This window comes from Zalophus californianus, chromosome 6 (genome assembly GCF_009762305.2).
Source record: "Zalophus californianus isolate mZalCal1 chromosome 6, mZalCal1.pri.v2, whole genome shotgun sequence".
NCBI lineage: Eukaryota > Metazoa > Chordata > Mammalia > Carnivora > Otariidae > Zalophus > Zalophus californianus.
The window spans coordinates 108,532,774-108,540,532 of record NC_045600.1 but is presented as its reverse complement, the minus strand read 5'-3'; the positions used below and the strand labels follow the sequence as shown (position 1 = coordinate 108,540,532).

At 42.0% G+C, this 7,759-nt stretch overlaps 1 pseudogene; it reads left to right on the top strand.

Moving 5' to 3' along the window:
* The first annotated feature begins 7,443 nt into the window (after nt 1-7,443).
* LOC113910647 lies at nt 7,444-7,541 on the top strand (annotated as a pseudogene).
* Nucleotides 7,542-7,759: the final 218 nt, after the last annotated feature.

Genomic DNA, 7,759 nt, shown 5'->3' with positions numbered 1-7,759 from the left:
AATCATTCCAAAACAAATGAAATACCTAGATATGAATCTAACAGAATACGCACAGGATCTGCATCTGCTTATGCATCTTTGGCAGGAAAATCACAAGTGATGTTGTATTCTTACTGAACCTTCTTGGGTGCTGTAGGGCTTCAGTCGGGCACATTATTGATGATTTTCACTTTGATTGTTTGATTAAGGTGTTGTCTCTCAGGTTTTTCCACTGTAAAGTTACTCTAAAGTTACTCCTTTTGAATTTTTTTTAAATTTAAAGAAAATAAAATTTTTAAAATTGCATACAGTAAAATTCACCTCTTTTTGGTGCACAGTTCCGTGAGTTTTGACAAATACACAGAATCATGTAACCACCACCATAGAATAGACACAGAATAATTCTGTCGCTCCAGACAACACTGCTTTACGTCGCCCCTTTTTGGTCAAGCCCTCCCTCCTCCCAGACACTTGGCAACCACTGATGTGTTCTCCATCCTGTAGTTTTGCCCTTTCCGTTATGTCTTATAAATGGAATCATACAGTATGTAGCTAAAGTTACTCTCTTGTCCTTGCAGTTAATATGTATGGGGAAGTCATTTTAAACTATATAATATCTTGCTCCTCATCATACTTTCTATTTATTTATCTACCTATTTATATCAGTATGAACTCATGATTTCCTGACTGATTAAATGGTCATAATCCATTACTATCATTATGTATTTTGATGCTCAAATTGTTCCTGATTTGACTAATGGGAGGCCTTTCTGTTGGCATCTATCTCCCTCTGACATATCCCCAGCATTTTTGAGTACTTTCTGGCTTTCCAGCACAAGATATCCCAGGCTTACAGGTGCTCATCACTATGGGGATGTGCATTCTTGCAGGTCCTTTTGGTAGACGGAGCAAGAGAATATGTACATATGTATGGCATGTACATATGTATGTATATGGCATATACATACACATATATATCCATCCATATTTATTTTTAAAAATTTTTATTTATTTGAGAGAGAAAGAGCACAAGTGGGAGGAGGAGCAGAGGGAGAAACAGACTCCCCGCTGAGCAGGGAGCCCGATGCGGGGCTCAGTCCCAAGACCCTGAGATCATGACCTGAGCCGAAGGCAGACACTTAACCAGCTGAGCCACTCAGACGCCCTCCCCATATTTATCTCGGTCTGTGTCTGTCTATCTATCTATCTATCTACCTATCTATCTATCTATCATCTGTCTATCTAGACGGCTATAAGCTCACACCAATACCTTGAATTCCAGCCTAACATCACAGGGTTCAGTCAAGTTGTATCCTGTTCCATATTTGTAACTCTCTTCTCTGGTGGTGAGAAACATGGCTCCAATCACCCTTAATGTGTTTAGTTATTTAGTGTATAATCAATTTTGCATCACTGCCACCAACCCCTCACTCATGCAAAATTCCCATTCAGGTTTCAACTTCTCACATTGGACCAGCCCACTGCATAAGCACCCCTCCTTACCCAGCTTGGGATCCAACATCCAATGCCAGGCTGGCCTTCTGGATGGATGCCCTCTTTTCCCTTGCACGGCTCTGAAACCCCTCCTCGGGGCCTCCCCAGCACTTCCATGTGAATGCCTTCTCCATCCTGCTCAGGATCTGACACCCCACAACAGCACTTGCTAGGATCTTCTCTCCCTCTCTACAGGGATATCCTCCTCACCTTGCTTGGGCTTTGAGTCCCCAGCCTGGGCCATCCCCACTTGTGAATGCACTTGCTATGCCAGCCTGCCCCTCCCCTGCCACACGGATATCCTTCTCACCCTGCGCTGGGCATCTCTGCTATGCAATACCCTCCTTATGGTGTTCTGGCTCCTGCCCTGTGCCTTGGGCCACCGTCCTGCATGGATGCCCTCCTGATGCTGGCAGACAGATTAAGACAGATCATCTTGGCCGAGCGGAAGCTGGTCTATGTCCAGTTTGCCTTTCCCCCTAGAGCAATGCCCATCCATGAGTCTCAGTGGGAGGACCTTTTACCTTGGTGGATTTTAAACTCCCAATTTGTCCCCACATATATGCGAGATTGCCAAAATCTCTGCTTAGCTTTTTAGTCCCTTAGTCATGCTTGTGCGCTCTCTCTCCCTCAAATAAATAAATAAAATATTAAAAAAAATAAAATAAAATCTAGTTTTCATAGTGGTTCTTAGCAGGAGAATAAATCTCATACCACCTACTCTGTCCCAGCTAGAAGCAGATGTCTACCTTTATAGTTTTTTGTTTTTCCTTTTTGTTAAATGTTGCTTTGAGTTGGGAAGTCAAGAGGTTTCCCTGTGCGATTTCAGGGGAGGGGGGAAGATTGGAGTGTGTGTAGACCACCATCCTTCTAGAGTAATTGCCTATTTAGGTGCTAGAGGAAATTAGGTATATTCTGTTCCTCTCTAGAAAGAACATGAAACCAGCCATCCTATCAGATTAGGGTTCTCTGTACCCTGAAGGGCTCACATGTGAGTGGAAACTGTTGTTCTCAGTAGATAGCCCATTTCTTCCTTTTATCAAGTCTGTATTAGAAAATATAGAAATTTCAAACTAGAGTTACAAAAATTGAAGCATATTTTAAACGTTCATACGTAAGGAATATGACCTTTTAAAAATACAAAACATGCCATTGTTTACATTTTGTTATTTATTAGACAACTAGAAGATTTGTAAGGCTATTAATTAACAATGCACTATCAGCACCGGTGCCCAGTAAAGGGCCGCAAGTTTAAAATTGTAACAAAAACAACTTTTCCTCCATTCTTGTCCGTGTACCTTGTAAGTAGAGAGATGATCTCAGTGCGACATAACGTCCACATTCTAAATGTGAATGCTGTTCCGGGAAACGGGAGTCTCTGACCATGATAGGCTCTGGCTGGGAGAACTGTCCCAGAGAAATGGACGTTAAACAGAAAGGCCTAACTGTGGACCTAACTGTGGACTTGCCCCTAGGCACAGACACTGAAAGAAAAAGGATGAAAGTATATATATATATATAAAAAAATTACTAGCTTTAAAAGTGTTTTATTAGATTGGGGGCACCTGGGGGGCCTGTTAAGCACCCAACTCTTGATTTTGGCTCAGGTCATGATCTCGGGGGGTGGAATCGAGTTCCCTGTTGGGCCCCCCTGCTTAGCTCAGAGTCAGCTTGGGGTTCTTGCTCCCTCTCCCCCGCCCCCCCACGCATGCGCACATGCATATGTGCGCTCTTTCAAATACATACATACATACATACATAAAATCTTTAAATGCAGTTAAAATACAGAGTGTTTTACTAGATTGTCTTCACACCAGAATGCACGAACGTAGTTACATTAGCTTTTGTGTCTCATTTTGAGCCAAGACAGTGCAGCCTGGCGGGCAGGGCATGGACTCTGGGTAGGACTGGGGTCTAAATCGCAGCTTCACCCACCACTAGTTTAACCTATACGGGGTTGTTTCCCCCCAAGTCACAAGAAACTGATATCCATCTTGCAGGGTTGCAAAAATGAGATGAGACAATGGTACATGTAAGCACTTGGCAAAGAGTAGTGACTAATTTTAGAGACTATTTTCAAAGATGGTTTGAGATGGTTTAGGACTTCAGTGATTGCTAAGCCTGTGTGAACACAACCTCTCCATTCTCTGCTCCACGTACAGGATACTCTCTGCTTCCACAATGGTTGGCAAAAATTTAACTCAGTGGTCCAGTTGGGTGAGAATGGCTGTACATAATACATATGTGTAAATAGTTTTCATGAGCATGAAATGATAAAGATCTAGAAGACTCTTTAGCATTATCCTGGTTGGATTTCTTCATTTTGTAGAGGAGGAAACCGAGGCCCAGGAGGTGAAAGGCCTTGCCCCAGGTATCCTCCCTGATGACAGGCAGAGCCAGACTGGCATGTGGGGGCCCCGACACCCGACTCCTCTCTCCTCCCACTGTGTCCACAGTGATCATGGTCAGTTTGGGGCCCTCAGGTCCTCACTGGCACTTTGTCTCTTCTGCCTCATTCTAATGGCCAAGGCAAGTCAGCTGGCCAGCCCAGGTTCAAGGCTGGGGAAATGGGGTCTCCCTCCCGGTAGGAAGAGCTGCAGTGTTATATTGCACCAGGTGTGGATACAGAACAGGGTGAGGAACTAAGAAGATCACAAAAGGCAAATGTCTTCCATGGCCCTGATCTTTGTCCAAAAGTAGCCATGAGTGTCACACATACATGTCTTAAGTGTAAGAAGTAGGCATGTCTTTGGACTTTGTAGGCATCTGTACACTGTGGGAAAGGCTTGGGAAGGCAGTTCTACACCTGAGTGCCCAGTGCATCCCCACACACAGGGTGTTGAGGGGAGTGCGAGGCAGCAGTCTGCAGGACTCAGTGATCTGGGCCTGTAGGCTCACAAGCAAGGTAAGGTACCCACGGGGACAACCACGAGACGGAATGGCAGTGGACAGTGACTCAGTGTGGGCACAAGGGGTGAGAGTAGCTTGCTGACAGTCAGGATAGCGAAGCTTCCTTGGAAGACATGAAATCTATGAGGCCGGGAAAGGTAGCTAGCACTTACCTAGCCAGGTAGAGGAAGGGGAGAAGGTCTTCCTGGAGGGAAATGACGTGATAGAAAGTGCACCATCAGGGGCGAGCCTGCATCACGGCATTCAAGGTGGAAAGACAGGGTTAAGCCAGATAATAGAAACCTATCCAGGATGCCTGGGACCCAATGAGAGGGGAGGAGCTGCACCTACAGGTCTGTGACAGCTGCAACAACTTCCAGAGCAGAAGAAACAGGGAGAAACCTCTCTCAGCCCACACGCTGGTACGTGAAGGCCTGGGTAGCAGGAACCTAAAGGAAAAAAGCTAAGGCTGGTCTGAAGGGAGAATGTGGGACATTCATGTCCCTTGGATTCAGACACTCAAGCAAACTGCATTAAAGGCTAACTTAGCGTTTCATGATTTTGAATGTATATGTGTAAAATTGGAGGTTCTTTTTACCCAAACCGTTATTTCCACTCTTTTACCCTAAATGCAAAAATGTTGGTCACGTGGTAGGGAAACCGAATTCTTTTTGGCTTATTTTTTTCATCCCTGAAAAAAATTCTAGTGCAAAAGCAAATCAAACGTAGATACAAGGAAAGTTCATTTTTTGAAAATTTTGTATTTGATACCATTCGTTTGTAGCACTTAAAACCAATTCTATTTAGATTCAGTATTTCAGTATTTATTACTTTAGACCTGCCCGGTCCAGCATATAAGCCACTAGTAAGTTTATTAAATGTGGCTAGTCCAAAGTGAAATGTACTAGAAGTGTAAATAATATACCAGATTTCAAAACAGTACAATGAAAGAATGTAAAATGCCTTTTTACTAATTTTTATACCAGTAATTTATTGAAATGATTTAATATGTTGTGTTAAATAAAATATATTGTTAAAATTGATTTTACCTATTTCTTTTTACTTTTTTAACATGACTATTAAAAAATGTAAAATTATATATGGGTTCACATTTGTGGCTCACATTATATTTCTATTGGGCAGTGCTATTTTAAAAGCTTCATTTGTCTAGAAATATTGTGTTATGGAGTGGCCCAAACTGCAGTTAATGACATTAACAGGTGGAAGGGGTTTGCATGCCCTGTGAAATGAAAAATTGTTCCAAACATTTCTATTTTCTTCCAGGCTGAATCTGTGATTTAGTGATAAATCACACAACTATCTTGAAGCACATGCTATATTATATGCTTTCAAGGACAGCCATTTCTGTGATTATGATTTCTTTTCCCATAGGGGAGGGGATACGAAACAGGTTTGCAATAAAAATTTCCATTTGTTAACAAGTTTTAATAATAAATATTTTATGTTATCACTAAAGCATGATAAATAATGTGCCTGCATAATTTTAGCACCAATTTACAAAATCTACATGCAGCCAGCAGTAGACCCTTACTGAACAGGTGTGATGTTTTGTTCTCATTGCTGTTGTTTAATTAGGTTTCTTCAGTGTCTTTTAATCCACAGCAGTCCCTTGCTGCTGTTGTTTGTTTCCCTTTTTCTGTGGCCTTGACTTTTTGAAGATTTGAAGTCAAGTGCCTTGTAGAATATTCTACATGGTGTCCTTTAACTTGTCCCACACTCCCCTGAATTCCTGGAAAATGAAGATGGGGTCTAGAGAAGCCTGATTAGGTTCAGGCCACACATTTTAGTAAGAATAATAGTTGATGTTGTGTACTTACTATTGCATCATATTAGGAAGCACATGCGTCAAGTTTTTCTACGATTCGTGATGTTAAACTGATCACGTGTTTAAGTAGCAATTGCCAGGGACACCTGGCTGGCTCAGTCGGTGGAGGGAGCGACTCTTGATCTCGCAGTTGTGAGTTTGAGCCCTGTGTTGGGTGCAGAGACTATTCAAATTAATTAACTAATTAATTTTTAAAAAGTAGTCATTGCCAGATTTCTTTTTTTTTTTAAAGATTTTGTTTATTCATCTGACAGAGAGATAGCGGGAGAGGGAACACAAGCAGGGGGAGTGGGAGAGGGAGAAGCAGGCTTCCCGCTGAGCAGGGAGCCCTGATACCAGCTCAATCTGGCTTGATCCAGCTCGATCCCAGGACCCTGGTATCATGACCTGAGCTGAAGGCAGAAGCTTAAAGACTGAGCCACCCAGGCGCCCCCATTGCCAGATTTCTCCATTGCAAAGGTGTATGTTTCCATTTGCAATTAAAAGTAATCTGGGAGATGATACCAGTTTTGTAATAACTGTTCACTTAATGGTTGTAGCATCTATTACTAAATCCTTGCTTGAACCAATTTCATTAGGAGTTGCAAAATGGTGATTTCTAAATTCTCCAGTTCCTTTTACATCTATTAGCTGGCACTCTTCTATAAAGAATCATTGTTTTCTTTCTCTCCTTTTTATTACCATGAATTCATGGATTGTTATTTATACAATAATTTACAATCAAGTATAGCATCATTTTTTTGATGCTCAACGTGTCCCAAATTTGGCCAATGTCCTTTAGACATACCCCATCATTGTTTGAGCACTTCCTTGCTTTCTGGTGCAATAAAATGTCCCAGGCTCACCTTGTACTTTCTCTACCCCAAATTGGGTTTCTTTTAGTGAAGAAGGCTACTTAGAAGCCAAGATCTGGACATTAGGTATGCTCAGTGCACAAGGGTCTCTCAATGAACAGTTTTTAATTGGGATATAATTCACATACTATAAAATTCACCCTTTAAAAGTAATAATTCAAAATGCAAATAGAAACCACAATGAGGGGGCGCCCGGGTGGCTCAGTCAGTTAAGCTTCTGCCTTTGGCTCAGGTCATGACCTCAGGGCCCTGGGATCGAGTCCCACATCAGGCTCTCAGCTCAGCGGCTAGTCTGCTGCTCCCTCTGCCTCTGTGATCGCTTTCACTCTCTCTCAAATAAATAAGTAAAATCTTTAAAAAGAAAGGAAGGAAGCACAATGAGTGCTCACTTCAGCAGCATTTATACTGAAATTGGAACAATACAAAGAAGATTAGTATGGCCTCTGCACATGCAAATTTGTGAAGTGTAAAAAAAAAAAATCCACAAGGAGATACCATTTCACAAACATTAAGATGGCTATCATAAGAAAAGTAATTTAAACAGAAAATAACAAATGTAGGTGAGGATGTGGAAAAACTAGAACCTTGTGCACTGCTGGTGGGAATGTAAAATGGTACAGCCAGTGTGGAAAACAGCATGGCAGTTCCTCAAAAATTCAAAATGAAATTTCCATATGACCCAGCAATTCCATTCTAG